At 49.9% G+C, this 18,187-nt stretch overlaps 1 pseudogene; it reads right to left on the reverse strand.

Moving 5' to 3' along the window:
- Positions 1-7,331: 7,331 nt before the first annotated feature.
- Positions 7,332-17,982, reverse strand: LOC116538923 (annotated as a pseudogene).
- Between the last annotated feature and the right edge of the window lie 205 nt (positions 17,983-18,187).

An 18,187-nucleotide genomic window follows, 5' to 3' on the forward strand; every position in this document is an offset into this window, starting at 1 on the left:
AAGTGAAAACTCAACCCACAGAAAGGAAGAAAATATTTGTGCATTATATATCTAACAGTCTGTTAACCACAATGTATAATTTGTAAACTCAACAACAAAAACAAGCAAATTACAAAATGGAGAAACAGTTGAACATACACTTCACCAATAAGACATCCAAATGGAAAACAGGCACATAAAAGATGAATAATATCATTAATATTATGGCCATTTAAACTGAATGACATACTCAGTATCGTACTCAATGTCAAACACAATGACATATACAATGACATACACACGCTTTGCCAATAATACATGCAAATGGAAAGCAAGCACACAAAATATGATCACTATCATTGTCATTATGGCCACCTAAACTGAAACCACGATATACTCCCTCACACACACTAGAATGCCTATAATCCCAGAAATGTAGATTAACAAGTGTTGGCAAGGTGAGAGAGAAATTGCAACCCTTAAATACTGTACAGGGAACAGAAATGGTGCAGCCTGTTTTTAACATAGTTTGGTAATTCCTTAAAAAGTTAAAAACTGCCTGGGCACATCAGTTGATGCCTGTAATCCCAGCACATGGGGAAGCTGAGGCAGGTGCATCACGTGACTCCAGGAGCTGAAGACCAGCATGGACGGCATGGTAAAACCCCCTCTCTACTGGAAATACAAAAATTAGTCATTTCATGGGGGCACACACCTGCAGTCCCAGCTACTTGGGAGGCCGAAATGGGAGGACTGCTTGAGCCCACAATGTGGAGGTCACAGTAAGCCAAGATCACAACCCTACACTCCAGCTTGGGTGACAGCACAGGACCCTGTCTCAAAAAAGAAGGGGTGGGCATGGTGGTTCATGCCGGTAATCCCAGCACTTTGGGAAGCCGAGGCAGACAGATCACTCGAGGTTAGGAGTTCAAGGCCAGCTTGGCCAATATGGCAAAACCCCATCTCTACTAAAAATATGAAAATTACCCCGACCTGCTAGCATGCACTTGGAATCCTAGCTACTTGGCAGGCTGAGGCAGGAGAATTGCTTGAACCCAGGAGGTGGAGGCTGCAGTAAGCCAATATCGAGCCACTGCACTCCACCCTGGCTGAAAAGGCAAGATTCCATCTGAAAAAGAAAAAAAGAAAGAAAACCAACATGCCTGGGAGTGGCAGGGTACAGTGGCTCAAGCCTGTAATCCCAGCAATTTGGGAGGCGGAGGCGAGCAGAGCACCTGACGTTAGCAGTTCCAGACCAGCCTGACCAACATAAAGAACGCCTGTCTCTAAGGAAAATACAAAAATTATCCTGGCATAGTGGCATGTGCCTGTAATCCCAGCTCCTCAGCTGGCTGAGGTAGGAAGATCACTTCAACCGGGAGGTGAAGTTTGCAGTGAGCGGAGATGGTGCTGCTGCACTGCAGCCTGGGTGACAGAGAAAGACTCTGTCTCAAAAAGGATTCAAATAATTTCACACTAGAATAGTTATACTAAAAAACAAAAAAAAGAGTTGACAAACATAGGCAGAAACTTGAACCTTAAACACTGCTTCTGACAGTATTAAACGGTCCAGCCTATGTGTAAAATCATTTGGTGCTTCTTCAAACAGTTACAAGTAAATTTGCCATGTGACTCAGTGATTCCATTCCTCGGCATATACCCCAAAGAACTGAAGACAGGTGTTCGAACAAAAACTTGTATGCTCTTTAAATGTGTCAAGGTGACAAATATGCAGGAAAGTCTGGACAACAGTGCCAGGAAAAGAAAACTGGATCAGAACAATGAAAAAAACACATCATACTCCCAGGTGGTGCAGAAGGTAAAAGTGAAATGAGTTTGTAGGCTGAATTATCATGTAGGAACCATGCTGATTTCCTGATCTAGGGGTTATGTGGTGGTTACCTGGGAGAGTATATGTTGGGTAAAATATACTGAAGTATTTTCTGGGACATTGTAAATCTGGCACAGCAACAATTGCTGCAAAATCTAAGAGAAGAAACAGGTTATACTTTGTACTGCTATTCGAAGATTCCTAGAGGTATGACATTACTGGAAAGTAAACTACTTTTTAAAACAACCGTATCAATACCTTGCCAGGAAAGAAAAGACCTCATCAAAATCCATTATAGAGGCTATAGTTCAACCAAAGCTGTGAAAGCCTTATAAAGGTCTCAATGTCAACAGAGTCCACTTAGTAGACATTATTGTATTTGCCAGTATTAGAAGCTACTGTGTGGATATATTAGTGTTATGACATGATGTGGATATTAGTGTTAGGGCATGGTGTGAACATTATGTTGGTGTTAGGGCACGGTGTGATTACTGTATTAGAGACCACTGTGAGAATACTTATTAGCCGCCACTGTGTCTTGGACACTGACAATATCAGAGTGTAGTCAAAAGAGTGGATTTGAGGTTTTCATTTTTCTAGCTGAATTCCTTCCTCTGCTGAGTACTCTCTGAAGACTCTCTCCTCTACACTCAGGGCTTTGGACAGGAAGTTTGTTACTCACCGATGAGCAATACCAAGTTGACACGACCTTCATGCTGCCCTGAGGAAGATAAAGCTCCTTGCTGCTTCTGACACCTCAGAGGGAACTTGGTCAGAGGTGGGTTCGTGCACCCTCTGGTGACGCCAGAGCTCAGCACAGACACTCTTGCTCGGTTTCTAGGTGGACGTGCAACCCCGCCTGGCTGTCCTGAAATACCTATAAAATTCAATATTGAGTTGACTCAAGGTAATAATTTTAGAAATTCAAACCAAAATGAAGCCCACTGTAGCCATTCCTTCCCAAAGACGGTGATGGAAGACTTTGGAAGCCATGTAGAATAAAATGAATATATACACAAGTTAAGAAAAAAAAAAAATACTCAAAATAGTCCAGAGACTGTAATTTTAAATGCAAAACTTTAAAAAATCTAAAAGAAAATCTATATGACGTTGAGTTTCGTGCTGAGCTGTAACACAAAACATCAAATGCCAATTCATGAAAATATTGATAACACTGACTTTACAAAACTAAGTATTCTACTGTGCAAAACTGTATTCAGAGAACAAAAAGACCAGAGAGATGTGAGAAGATATTTCCAAAATACATACGGGATTTTAACACTGGGTAAATATCTCAACAGATACCTAACCAAAGCAAATATACTGATAGTAGGCTGGGCATGGAGGCTCATCCCTGTCATCCCAGAACTTTCGAAGGCTTAGACAGGTCAATAATCTGAGGTCAGGAGTTCCAGACCAGCCTGGCCAACGTGGCAAAACCCCGTCTCTACTAAAAATACAAAAAATTAGCCAAGCGTGCTGGTTGGCACCTGTAATCCCAGCTACTTGGGAGGCTGAAGCAGGAGAATCGCTTAAACATGGGAGGTAGAGGGTGCAATGAGCCAGTATCGTGCCATTGCACTCCAACCTGGGTTACAGAGCAAGACTCCATCTCAAAAAAAATAAAATCTTAATAACACATCTGATACATGTTGATATGTTAATACGAGGGGAAACTAGTTTGGGTCTACACAGGAAATCTGCATTTTCCTCCCAATTTCAGTGTGACTCTAAAACTAATTTAAAATAAAACGCTTATTTAAAATTTGTAAATTTTTTCAAATATCTGCTTACTTATTTGTACTAATAATAAATAGTAATTGACACTAACTACTAACTTTTCAAAACAAGGGCATTCATGATGCTGCAAAGTAATTTATGCAAACATATATAATTTCAATGAAATGCCTATTTTACAAGATTTATGTTAAAATAACACATCCGTGTAAACATATTTATCATATCTTTTTTCTTGTGGTGTGGTTCACTCTCTAGGAAATCTGGTCACCTTGGAACTAAGGAAAGAATTCAGATTTTGGAGACTATTTCAATTTACAGCAGGACATTTTCAAAAGTCTAACTTTTTTTAAAAAACTAAAATAGCAATTGATTGTGACTGAATCACTTATTATAATGAATGCTTGTCTTCGTTTTGTTTCCCAGCATTCCTTTTAGCTACAATACAACAAAAGCAAATATTTGCCATTGGAAAAAATATTCAGAGGAAGACTGTAAAGGGAATTTGTGACCACAATTATTCAATGTTTCATGACGATGCTTCCTAACACTGAAAAGTTTAAAGGGATAGTCAAAGTTATTCCCCCAAAGATGCTTTGAAGAAATCGATGAGACTAGAGAAACAAAAGTGGCAGGACAATCAGTGTGACTTTAGATGTCACTGTGTCTTGTGAGAAAAAGTAATTTACCTTTAGAGGATCACTAAGAATTATGGGAAGCCCAGACTCTGGAATGTATCTAAATTTACTTGTCAATGTCACTAGCAATGAATATGATAAAAAGGGATCTGTGTTTTATTTGTGTAATACAATACCAATGCAGTATTTAACGCTCCAAGGAAAACAAGTTATACCTGAAATACAGTTGACAGCATCAGAATCAAAATAAGCTTCCTGACCAGGCACGGTGGCTCACGCCGGTAATCCCAACACTTTGAGAGGCCAAAGCAGGAGGATCACCTGAGGCCGGGAGCTCGAGACCCGCCTGACAAACACGGAGAAACCACATCTCTACTAAAAATAGAAAAATGAACCAGGCTTGGTGGTGCATGCCTGTAATCCCAGCTACTGGGGAGGATGTGGCAAGACAATCGCTTAAACCAGGGAGGAGGCGGGTGTGGTGGGCCAAGATCACACCATTCCTCTGCCCTGCTGTATATGCAAAAATGCAAATTCACCGAACCAGACTAAATTGTATTCAGTGGAAGGCTGATCAAAACATTCAAAAGAATGCAACTTCTGTTTTACCTACTTCTGACCTAGAACCACCCCCCACCGCGCCTTCCTACTTCTAGTTGTTCCACCTCACTGAACCAAATGACTTTCCATCTTACACATGTTGATTGGTGTCTCATGTCTCTCTAAAATATATAAAAGCAAGCTCTACCCTGACCACCTTGGGCCCATGTTGTCAGGACCTCCTGAGGCTGTGTCATGGGCATGTCCTTAACCTTGGCAAAATAAGCTTTCCACTTGACCGAGACCTGACTCAGATATTTTGGGATCACAGTCCACAATCACCATGGCGTGACATTTGACTACAGCAATCAGTACAGAGATGAGCACTGCATTTTTCCAAATGCATTCCAGAGAGTGGCAAAATGATGCCCACATACACATAACAGATTTAACAGTTACTCATATGTTGCTATGTCTACTTCATGTTTTTATATTATGAAATATGGTAATTTGCAGATCTCACAAAATTTCACTGCTAAATACTTCAGTATGCACCTATAAAAAAAAGTAAGCATGAAAGTGGGGTGTGGTGGTGGGCACCTGTAGTCCCAGCTACTCTGGAGGCTGATGCAGAGCATCGCTTGAGCCTGGGATGTCGAGGCTGCAGTGAACAGTAATTACACCACTGCACTCCAGCCTGGGCGACATAATGAGACCCTGTGTCTAAAAAACAAAGTATGTATGGTTTCCTACAAAGCCAGAATAACATATGGTAGCTGACACCTTCAAAAAAAACCCTGCATATCATCAAATACTCAGGAGGAGTTTTTTTTTTTTTTGAGACCTAGTCTCGCTCTGTCACCAGGCTGGAGAGCAGTGGTGCAATCTCAGCTCACTGCAACCTCTGCCTCCTGGGTTTGAGCGATTCTCCTGCCTCAGCCTCCCAAATAGCTGGGATTACAGGCGTCCACCACCACGCCAGGTTAAGTTTTACATTTTTAGTGGAGACGGGGTTTCATCATGTTGGCCAGGATAGTCTCGGTTTCCTGACCTTGTGATCCACCCACCTTGGCCTCCCAATGTGCTGGTATTACACGCTTGAGCCACTGTGCCCGGCCAGGAGGAGGTCTTCAGAAACCAATTAACCTCGAAGGTGGGAGAAATGCTGGGCCACGAGGACACAGCCATGGGAAATGATATTTACATGGCTAAGAGTCTGAGTGTCCTGTGAGAAACAACAGAAAAAAAATATCCTCCTTGTACAAAGAGAGAAAATACTATTTTTTTCCATGAACCCATAAGGGTGTGGGCAGTATAAACCCAAAATTATGCATGAGAGCTTCCCCAGAGCTCCGCGTGGGTGGAGAAATGTGTCCTAACTGCTGCCCTGCCTGCCATCTTGGTACTGGGAACCTGTGAGAATTCCTGAGCCTGACACCCTCTGTCCCGGCTTTTCTCAACAGATGCAGAGCAGTGCGTGCGTAGCCCAGCTGGGCAGCACCCAAACAGCTCCCAAAGCTGGGCCCTCCTGGCTCCTGAGGACCCTCTGGGGATGGCTCTGGTCAGTACAGCCCTTTCTTTCTCTGCTCTCACAGCCGTGGGGTTCACATGCTCTTTCTGAAGCACCGAGACTCCCCCAGCCAAGGCCAGCAGCCAGCCTCAGCCACATCCTCTCCCTCACTCCAAACTTCCTCCACTCCTCTGTCTTCACCGCTCATCCCAACACGGCCACCTGCCCCCAGCAGACCACACCGGAGTCCTGTGCACTGTAGCTGCTCCCACAGACTTGCTCTCAACCCTCACTGTGGTCCTGGCTTTCAAGGCCATTGTGCCTGGGAGGAGACGGAGGTGTCGGCTGCTGTCAGGGCACCTGGGTCATTCCCATTTGCTCCTGATGCAGTGACTCTCTCTGTGGGATCTGGCTGGGAACCTCTCTCCCACCCACTGCCAGAGATACATTCTGAGCCCAGGCACAGCCTCCTTAGTCCTCGGGTGCCACTGCCTGCTGCGGCACCCTAGGATATCTGGGAGGCTTCAGTGTGACTTTCCTGGCCAGGGTCCCTTCTGACACCTGCATGGAGGCAAATCCCTGACGTTCAGCTGGAGTTCCGCAGGGTCTGGGTCACCTTCCTTCCCGTCCTCCAAGAGAAGGTCTCCACCGGGGCCCCTTGGGTGGGGCTCCAGGCTGCACTTTTGCCCTCAGGGCTACGCCACCATTCCCATAGGCTAAGGCCTGATAGGAACACCCTGCAGGATGAGGGAATAAGAGAGGTTCCAGGTGCAAACAAAACATCAGCAGACACTTAAGTTACAGCCTGTACAAAAAACAAATGTACCCTTTACCCTCCTGTTGAAAAAGTAAGCTCTGTGTGTTCTGCCATCACTTCAGGGAAACCAGCCCCTGAATGACCCATTTCAGAAGCGTGGCCCCCAGGTGCACGGGGTGGACATGAGCAGAGAGGAGGGGTGTGCTGACGCATCTGACCCTTGACCACAGCGCCGTGCAGGGAGAAACGCAAGGGGCGGGCTTGGCTGCTGCCCTCCACCGTCACAGCGGGTGAGTCAGCCTGACGCCTGAGCTCTGTGGAGCCCTCTGATGGGGGGAACGCCATCCCAGAATGGCCGTAAGGAACAGAGGCACTGAGACCACTCATCAAACCAATGCCCCATTTTACTAAAAGCCACATGTACGTTACATTTTACAAAACAGTCCCTTCCTTAACCCCATAAAAGAATGGGGATATTTGGGGAGCTACGGGAACAGGTCCCCCTCCAAATGCTCAGGGCTACCTAGGCCTCCCCAGACCCCTGGTCCAGTACAGGTCAGGGGGCAGCAGAGCCTGCTCAGGGTTCCTGGATCCCATCCGGAGCCCTCAGTGCCTACCCAGGGCCAGAGAGACCACCTGGGGGGCCAGCCTCAGCTGGACTCACAGCCACTCCCTGCTTGGGCGGGGTCCAGCCTCAGGAGGAGGAGAGCAGGTACCCATAGTGGTTGTGGTCAGCTTCGCCCAGGGTCACTGTCAGTGACAGGCTGGGCTTCCGTTCCAGCTCCTCCTCCTTCGGGCAGTCCTGTGGGGGTCGGGCTTTGAAGAAGTCTGAGATGTAGTGGACCTGGCAGAGTGGAGGAAGGTGAGACTGGGCAGGGGCTGGGCAGGCACCAGGGACATGGGCATGAGCAGGAGGGGGAGGAACAGGGTCCCAGCTGGGCAATGAGAGGAAGAGTGTCTGTGGGGGGAAGAGAGCCCTCTTGGTGGAGGACCAGTGGAGAGCACTGGGGTGCTGACGGTCCCAGGGAAGGGCTGCGGTGTGCAGGCAGGAGACCCAGGGAAGGAACTGGGGGAAGAAGGTGTCCAGGGAAGGACTGGGTTTGGGGAGAGGGGTCCCAGGGAAGAATGGGGGAAGGAGGGGTTCCATGAATGGACTAGGGTTAGGACAAGGGGTCCCAGGGTAGGATGCGGGGGGGAATGGAGGGGTCCAGGGAAGGACTGGGGTTGGGGGAAGTAGTATCAGCAGACGAATGGGGGAAGGAGGGGTCCCAGGGATGGGCTGGGATTGGGGAAAAGGGTCCCAGGGGAGGAATGGGGGGAAGGGAGGGGACCTCAGAAAGGACTCGGGTTGGGGAATCCCAGAGGAGAAATGAGGGGGGAAAGGGGTCCCAGGGAAGGACTGGGGTTGGGGAGAAGGGGTCCCAGAGGAGAATTGGGGGGAAGAGGGGGTCCCAGGTATGGACTAGGGTTGGGGGAAGGGGTCCCAGGGAGGAATGTGGGGAAGGAGGCATCTCAGAAAGGACTGGGGTTGGGGGAAGGGGTCTTGGGGAAGATGTGGAGGGGTAGGGAAGTTTCCTGGGATGGACTGGGGTTGGGGGGTCCCAGAGGAGAAATAGGGGGGAAAAGGGGTCCCAGGGAAGGACTGGGGTTGGGGGAAGGGGTCCCAGGTGAGGAATGGGGGAAGAGGGGTCCAGGGATGGACTCGTGTTGGGGAAGGGGTCCAAGGGGAGGAATCAGGGGAAGGAGGGATCCCAGGGAAGGAGGGGTCCAGGGATGGACTGGGGTTGGGGGAAGGGGTCCCAGGGGAGGATCTGGGGGGGAAGGAGGGGTCAAGATAAGGACTTGAGTTTGGGGTAAGGGTTCCAGAGGAGAAACCGGGGTAAAGAGGTGTCCCAGGGAAGGACCACGGTTGGAGGAAGGGGTCCCAGGGGAGGACTCCGTGGGGCAAGAGTGTGCAGGGAAGGACCAGGGTTGTACAGGGTGTGGTCTCTGGACAGCACAGGGGGTGAGTCAGGGTCAGAAGCTCACAGTGAGGCCAGCCACCAGCGCCCCCTGCAGGAGGCCAGAAAGGACGTCGCTCCAGTGGTGGTTGTGATCAGACACGCGGGTGTGGCCCACATAGAGGGCAAAGGCCACCAGGAAGAACTGGACCGTGGGCCACAGCAGCCGCGCCCACTTCCAGCAGAGCCGCGCCTGCACGTAGACCTGGGACGGGAGAGGGCGCCTCAGCCTGTGCCCTGCCAGGCACTCCCACGCCGACTGTACAGATGGCAGCTCCAAGGCCGGGGCACAGAACCGGCCAGCCCAGGGCCTCCTGTTTTCACAAACAAGTCAGTGAGCGCCCCCATCACCACCACACCACCACGACCCACCCATTTTACAGCTGGAAAAACCGAGGTCCAGGGAAGGGAGTGACTTGACGGGCGAGCCCCAGAAAAACGGACTGATCACCAGGAACACCATGCAGTACATCCCAAAGGAGGCGTGTCCAGAGTAGAAAGACAACCTGAGGAAGGAGAGGCAGCAGGTCAGAGGGCGGGGGCTCACTCGGCATCTTCCAACCTCCCCTCGCCCCCGCCGTCCCGCAGAAGGGAGAGTTCAACACGGGAGCTGCCGATGTTACAGGCCACCAAATCCCAGGAGCAGACACTGCTCCCTCTGTCCTTTCCAGTTATCTGATGATAGAATCAGAGTCTCCAGTTGGGGCTGTGGCATGAGACTCCTCACCCGTGAAGTCACTGAGGCCTGAACCCAACACCCAGGGCGGACGGTAGTGTCCAGCAAGCAAGCAACACTGGTTTCGTTTTCACTGCGTTTCTTTTCAGGATTTTCTCCCATCTGTGGAACTGAGGGAAGATTTCTTTTTATATAAATTCGAGATCCTGTGAAGGACATGAATGAAACACAGAGAATAGGAAGCAACAAAAAACTGGCAAAAAAGTCACAATCAACTTTTTTGGACCTAATCAAAAGCTTGCAGGAACCAGAGGAACACTTGATTAATATAATCCAGTTGAGGCCGGGCACGGTGGCTCACGCCTGTAATCCCTGCACTTTGGGGAGGCTGAGGCAGGCGGATCACGAGGTCAGGAGATCGAGACCAGCCTGACTAACATGGTGAAACCCCGTCTTTACTAAAAATATAAAAATTAGCCAGGCGTGGTGCCACATGCCTATAATCTCAGCTACTCGGGAGGCTGAGTCAGGAGAATCACTTGAAAACCTGTGAGGTGGAGGTTGGGGTGAGCCAAGATCACGCCACTGCCTGGGCGACAGAGCGAGACTCCATCTCAAAAAAAAAAAAAAAAAAAAAAAAAAACAAAGATAATCCAGTTGGATCTCAGAACAAACAGTCATGTGGCATTTTAACTCATCCTGGTCCCTCTCCCACTGCCTAGACTGTGGTGGCCTGAGGGTAACAGACCACACGCCCAGCACAGGTTCCAAAAAGGGGCCTTATTTGCAACTGCTAACTGGGGTATGGCTCGAGGGCTGGTCTTGATCTCACCTGACTGGACATTCTCCCAGTGCTGAAGTGCTACCTGGAGGACATTTGTAGGAAATGTTTACAACAAATTTGTTAGTCTCTGCTGCCTGGGGCCACGAGAGCAGATGAGGCAAAAAACAGACGAGCCAAACAGCGTAGGAGGAAAGGCCAGGGAATAAAACACTCTGGGGAATGAAGGCTTGGAACCTACAAGACCAGAGCAGTGCAGGGGCTGGGAAGAGGCCTGCGAGGGCCCTACGCTCTCATTGGGCTGGACTTCCAGCTCTGCACAAGCAGGAAGTGAAAGTGAAGGCAGAGAAAACCTGTTTCACCATGGAAGGGCTGACCCCACAGCCACGCAGACCCCTTCTACAGACTCGGGAGGGTGTTGTGGGTTTGTTTTTTGTTTTTTTGGGTTCCAGATGCTTAAAGAAATCTCTGTCCTATCACTAGCTGACCACCAGGCTAAAAGAACAGGAGGAAATGGCCACTCATGACAAAAGATAGAGACTTCACAATCAGAAAAGTCATTAAATAACCACTGCACCAAACAGCAAGAACACACCCCAGGGAGGAGGGAGACTCCTATTTCCAGAGTGGCCACATTATAATATTCTAAGCACACAGTTTAAAACAAAACAAAACAGGTCAGGCGCGGTGGCTCACGCCTGTGATCCCAGCACTTTGGGAGGCTGAGGCAGGCGGCTCGCCTGAGGTCAGGACTTCGAGACAAGCCTGGCCAACATGGTGAAACCCTGTCTCTACTAAAAGTACGAAACTTGTCCAGGTGTGGTGGTGCATGCCTGTGATCCCAGCACTCAGAAGACTAAAGCAGGAGAAGTGTTTAAACCCAGGAGGCGGAGGTCGAAGACAGCAAAGATTGCACCGCTGCACTCCAGCCTGGGTGACAGAGTGAGACTCCGTCTCAAAAAAAAACAAAGAAAATAGGTCAGTTAAGATTATTCAGCCGGGCCAGGCACAGTGGCTTACATCTGTAATCCCAGCATTTTGGGAGGCTAAGGTGGGTGGGTCATCTGAGATCAGGGGTTCGAGACCAGCCTGGCCAACATGATGAAACCCCATCTCTACTAAAAATACAAAAAATTAGCAGGATGTGGTGGTACATGCCCATAGTCCCAGCTACTCGGGAGGCTGAGGCAGGAGAATCACTTGAACCCAGGAGGCGGAGGTTGCACTGAGCCAAGATCATGCCACCGTGCACTGCACTCCAGCCTGAGTGACAGAGTGAGATTCTGTCTCAAAAAATAAAATAAATTATAAAAATGAAAATACAAAAATTAGCCAGGTGTGGTGATACACACCTGTAATTCCAGCTGCTGGGGAGGCTGAGACAGGAGAATTGCTTGAACTCAGGAAGTGGAGGTTGCAGTGAGCCGAGATCGAACCACTGCACTCCAGCCTGGGCAACAGAGCCAGACTCTGTCTCCAAAAAAAAGGGAGAAAAAGATTATTTAGCTTGAAAGGGCTCAGGGGCTCATGCCTATAACCCCAGCACTTTGGGAGGCCGAGGCGGAAGGATTGCTTGAGCCCAGGCATTCTAGACCAGCCTAGGCAACATGGTGAGACCCTATTTCTAAAAAAAAAAAAAAAATGTAAAAAACCAGCCAGATATGGTAATGTATGCCTGTAGTCCCAGCTACTTGGAAGGCAGAGATGGTTTCAGCCCAGGAGTTCAAGTCCTGGGCAAAATAGCAAGACCCTCATCACTAAAAGAAAAAAAATAAATAAAGGAAAAAAAAAAAAAAGACAGTGACAAGGAACTGAAAAAGGAAGACATAACCTAGGCAACCCTCAACAAAATGACAGAGGGCCTTCCTTATCAGTAATTACACTGACTATAAATAGATTAAACACTCCAACTGAAACTCAGAGATTCATTAAAAGCCTTAATTCAATAAAAAGATTAACATATGCTGAAAAAGTAAAATAAAAAGTCAGAGATCTGGCTGGGCGTGGTGGCATACACCTGTAATCCCAGCAACTTGGGAGGCCACAGAGGGTGGATCGCTTGAGCTGAGGAGTTCAAGACCAGCCTGGGCAACATGGCAAAACCCTGTTTCTACAAAAAACATAAATAAACAGTAGCTGAATGTGGTGGCCAGTCCTAGCCACTTGGGAGGTTGAGGAAGATGGCTTGGCCTGGGAGTCCAAGGCTGTAGAGAGCTGACATCACCGTACCTGCGCTCCAGCCTGGGCGACAAAGTGAGTCTCTATCTCGAGAAAATCAGAGACTGGACAATACATTAAAAACACGGCCCAATTTTATGCTAGGTATAAGAGACTTACTTTAGAGTCAGAGACATAAATAGGTTGAAAGTACAAGATTGGAAAAAAAAAATATTCCATGCAAACAGTAACGAAAAGAGAGCCAAAATAGCTATATTAATATCAGACAAAATGGACATCAAGACAAAAATTGTTGAGACAAAACTCATATGTATCATTCTATAATGATGAAAAGGTCAATCTATCAAAAAGATATAGCAATTATAAAGGTAAATGTAGTAAACCACAGAACTCCAAAATACATAAAGCAAAAATGGACAGAACGTTACAACATGAACTTCCAAAACACAAGAATGCACTAACTGTGTTCAATCAGTAAAAACATACAAAAACAATTTTGTTTTTATTCTATTCACTTATCCTCTTTTTTCTTTTATTATTTTTTTTCCTATAGTTTTGAGCAAAACAAAAACAATTTTTTTTTTTTTGAGACAGAGTCCCGTGTCTCCCAGGCTGGAGCACAGTCAGCTCACTGCAACCTCCACCTCCCAGGTTCAAGCGATTCTCCCGCCTCAGCCTCCTGAGTAGCTGGGATTGCAGGCATCCATCACGAGGCTGGGCTAGTTTTTGTATTTTTAGTAGAGATGGGATTTCTCCATATTGATCAGGTTGGTCTCGAACTCCTGGCCTCAAGTGATCTACCCACCTCGGCCTCCCAAAGTGCTGGGATTACTAGTGTGAACCACCACGTCTGGCCAATTTTTCTTTTTCTTTTTTTTTTTAGTCAGAGTCTCACTCTCTCACTCAGACTGGAGTGCAATGGCACCATCTTGGCTCACTGCGGTCTCTGCCTCCCAGGCTCAACCGATTCTCTGCCTTGGCCTCCCGAGCATCTGGTATTATAGGCATCACCACTACACCTGGCTAATTTTTGTATTTTAAGTAGAGATGGGTTTTCACCACGTTGGCCAGCCTGGTCTCAAACTCCGGACCTCAGGTGATCTGCCCACCTCAGCTTCCCAAAGTGCTGGGATTACAGGTGTGAGCCATCTTGCACAGCCCCCCAAAAATTTTTTTAATTAGAAAAAGAATCCAGGCACAGTGGCTCATGCCTGTAATCCCAGCAATTTGGGAGGCCAAGGTGGGCAGATCACCTGAGGTTAGTAGTTCAAGACCAGCCTGGCCAACATGGAGAAACCCCATCTCTAGTAAAAAATACAAAATCAGCCAGGTGTGTTGGTGGGTGCCTATAGTCCCAGCTACTCGGGAGGCAGAGGCAGGAGAATCGCTTGAACCCAGGAGGCGGAGGCTGTGGTAAGAAAAGATCACACCATTGCACTCCAGTCTGGGCAACAAGAGTGAAACTCCGTCTCAAAAAAAAAAAAAATTAGGAAAAGAAAAAGAGAAGGCAGACACCAAAGACCACATAGTGTATGATTCTATTTATATGAAACACTGGGAACAGGCAAATCTACAGACAGAAAATAGGATAGTGACAGCTGACAGGGGCTGGGGGACGAGTGACAGCTAATGGGTATAAGGGTTCTTTGTTTCCTTTCCTTTCCTTTTTTTGAGACAGGGTCTCACTGTCACCCAGCCTGGGGTAGGCACAATCTTGGCTCACTGAAACCTCTACATCCCGAGTTCAAGTGATGCTCCTGCCTCAGCCTCCCCAGTAGCTGGGACTGCAGGTGCCCACACCAGGCCTGGCTAATTTTTGTTTTTCTTTGAGATGGAGTTTCACTCTTGTTGCCCAGGCTGGACTGCAATGACACAATCTCAGCTCACCACAACCTCCACCTCCCGGGTTCAAGCAATTCTCCTGCCTCAGCCTCCTGAGTGGCTGGGATTACAAGCGTGTGCCAGGTTGCCTAGCTAATTTTGTATTTTTAGTAGAGATAGGATTTCTCCATGTTGGCCAGGCTGGTCTCGAACTCCCAACCTCAAGTAATCCGCCCGCCTCAGCCTGCCAAAGCGCGGGGATTACAGGCGTTAGCCACCTAGCCCACCCTAATTTTTTGATTTGTCGTAGAGACGGGGTTTTGCCATGTTACCCATGCTGGGGGTTTCCTTCTGATGAGATGAAAATATTCTGGAATTAGGTAGAGGAGATGGCTGTACAGCATTGTGAATGTACTAAAAATGAACTGTACACATTAAAATGGAAGAAATGGTGACTTTTATCTTATACAAATTTTATTTTGATTTTTTTTTTTGGTCTGACCTTACCCTAGGCTTGTCAGTTAATATTTTGATTTTTTTTTAAAAAGGACAACGATGAGTTGAAACATTTAAGGACCTATCAGTAGAGATGGTAAGAAGACAGTGCAGAAGAGGGCAGGGCTGAGACTCGGGGCAGACAGAGCATGCTCCCCCTGCCTCCTGCTGTCTGCGGGGCACCTGGAGCCCTGAGGCCTCGCTCCTGCCTGACCACCTGCCTGCTGGCTCCTCACCATCTGGCTTCTGGGGCTTCTTCAGCTCCCACTGCCCCCCACAGTGAAGGCTGCTCGTCCACACCCACCTGGCCTCGGTGACGTCAGCAGCGTTTCCCCTGCACACCCTCTCCAGCTGCACGTAGACCGAGCAGTTGACCCGGCTCTACTCGGGGTCACAGATGGCCAGGAAGTCGGGGCGCAGATGGCCGATCGTGTACTTGGCCAGGTCCGTCAGAGACTGGCTCACGGCCGCCCGAACAGGAAGGTCCCCAGCACCTTGTACACGGCAGCCACATAGTTGTTGAAGTCGGAGCGGGAATAGAGCCGGTCTGTGTGCACCAGGTAGGCTTCTCCCGCCGAGACCTGCGCGTGGGGCAGCCACAGCGACCAGCGGGGGTCCCGGTTAGCCCGTGGGCCCTCACTGGGCCCCAGTCCTCCCCACAGGCCTCCCCAAGGCTGCTGCAGAGCTGGGGACTCTAAAAGAGCCCTAGCCGGGCTCGGTGGCTCACGCCTGCCATCCCAGCACTTTGGGAGGCTGAGGCGGGCAGATCACCTGAGGTCGGGCGTTCAAGACCAGCCAGACCAACATGGTGAAACCCGTCTCTACTAAAAATACAAAACTAGCCAGGCGTTATGGCACACGCCTGGAGTCCCAGCTACTGGGGAGACTGAGGCAAGATAATCACTTGAGCCCAGGAGGCAGAGGTTACAATGAGCGGAGACCCTGCCATTGCACTCCAGCCTGGGCAACAAGAGCGAAACTCCATCTCAAAAAACAAAAGGGGGTTCCTATTAGCCACAAGTACCACTCGGGGCAAGGCTGTGTCCCCCAGCCTCCCACAGGCCTCCAGGCCACCCCCCATCAGGAACCCAGGGTAAGGCTGTACCCCATCCCGCCCCCCTCCCTGTCCCTCTGAACCCCTCCTGCCTTACAAGGATGACGGTAGCTGTGTTGGTGACCCCAGCCATGAGCCCATGGGTGATGGTGTCTGGACGGTAGGGGTACCGGATGGAGTCATCCCCGCAGTAAAATCCTCGCTTATACGGGGCGTTCACCAGCGACAGGACAGCGAAGGGCAGGGAGGCTGGAGAGGGAGAAGGACCTTGGAGCTGCGACGTTCTCCAACCAGCTGGGCGGTGAGGCCCCCACACCTTCCTTGCCTCGAGGCCTCCCACCGACAGCACGGAAGAGATTTTCTCACAGCACGTGGGAGGCCCAAGCGACACCCCTTTCCCATCACCCTCAGATGAGCACGAACTCCCCAGGCCCTCTCCCCCTCACACCCTCCCCTCTGCTCCTTGAACAAACCTGGCAAACACTCACCTCAGGGCCTTTGCACAGGCACTTCTCTCTGCCCAAAATATCTTATTTTATTTTTAAAAGTAGAGACAGGGGTCTCATGCTGACCAGGCCAGTCACAAACTCCCGGGCTGGAGCGGCCGCCCAGCCTCAGCCTCCCAATGTGCCGAGATTACAGGTGTGAGACAACGTGCTGGGCAGCAAAGTGACTCTCACTTCCGCTCAGTTTCATCTCCGCTCCCGGCTGTCCACACCGGCGTCCCTCTCACAAAAGGAAAGGTCTGTTTGGCCGGGCATGGTGGCGCGTGCCTATAACCCAGCTACTCAGGAGGCTGAGGCAGGAGAACGGCTTCAAACCGGAAAATGGAAATTGCAGTGAGCCGGGATCGCGCCACTGCACTCCAGCCTGGCGACAGAGCGAGAATCTGTCTCAATTTATAAAAAGAAAACAAATAAATAAAACTAAAAGGGAAGCTCTGCTCTTTTTCCCTCTTGTCCCATGTGGAATTATGCAGTCACCTGTGGGACACTGGACTTAATCTCCCCCCCTCCACCCGCCAGCACCAGGAGGGGCCTATCGTGTTCAGGACAGAGACCCTGGAGGCTGCTCAGAGCCTGGCCAGGGCAGATGTTTAATAAACATCTGTTAAAACAGGCAGGACTTATTCCAACCTTAGAGCTGGCCAGATAAGTCAGGAAAGGGCGAAAGCAGGGACACAGCGGAGGTGCCTTCATGCTCGCCCCTACCCGTCACTGACTCTCATGCCAGGGCACATGCCAGCCACACGGTGACTCAGGGATCAAAGGCACATTCTACTGAATTCCACACTTACAGAAGGTGTCACATGGCACTGGGGCTCCCGGGGCCCTGCTGAGCTGATGGTGGCCAGGGAAGCCGGAGTCAGCTACAGAGGGCAGGGGCGGGGGCAGCTCCCTGTTCCATGCAGCAGGTGCACAGCAAAAGCGCAGGGTGTCTACCCCAGAGAGAAAAGAAGGCAGGGCGTCCTTTGGCCCAGCAGGGCAAGGACAAAAAAGCGTGGCTCTTCTGAATTCTGAGAGTCTGCGGAGGGACAGGGAGCCTCACACTCCTCCCTGCATGCCAGCTGCAAGGGTCCTAGGACACGGCACACCTTTGATGCTGGCTGAGTCTGGGGCAATAATGCAGTGAAGACAGCAGAGGTCTGCCTCACAGAGCAGAGGGAATGCAGAACGGAACGGGCAGCGCGGGTGCCCAGAGCCAGGACGGTGCCTGGAGAGGCGACCGCTGGGGCAGGGGGCACTGCGCTGTAAGAGCCTGGCTTCTGCTGGGGGCAGGGGCGGCTGGCGCAGCTGTAAGCGAGGGCAGAGACCAGGGAGGAGGCTCCTGCAATTGCCTGCGGTGGAAGGTCGGGGTCGCAGGCCGCTGACAGCGGACTCCAACCCCGCCCTGCGGCTCTCAGCAGATGGAGGCTCACACCGGTTGGCCTCCGTTTCCGACCTCCCTGCCCCAGTAACTCCAGCTAGAGACTCCGACACCCCCATGGCAACCGGCCCCGGGCTTCCCTCTGCCTGGAAAGCTCGCCCTGGGGTCCCCGAACAGGCACCTTCTCTTAATTTGACCCCAGGAAGCCTTCCCGCCCTGACGCTGTCCCCACAGCCCCGTCTGGAACCTGTGGACTGCACTGCGACGGGCCGGAGCTTCCAGATGGAGGTGCCCTCGGCGGGGCCGCCACTCCTGGCACGCAGC

The sequence above is a fragment of the Sapajus apella genome, unplaced genomic scaffold, assembly GCF_009761245.1.
Source record: "Sapajus apella isolate SASKATOON/1434 unplaced genomic scaffold, GSC_monkey_1.0 scaffold123, whole genome shotgun sequence".
Lineage (NCBI taxonomy): Eukaryota > Metazoa > Chordata > Mammalia > Primates > Cebidae > Sapajus > Sapajus apella.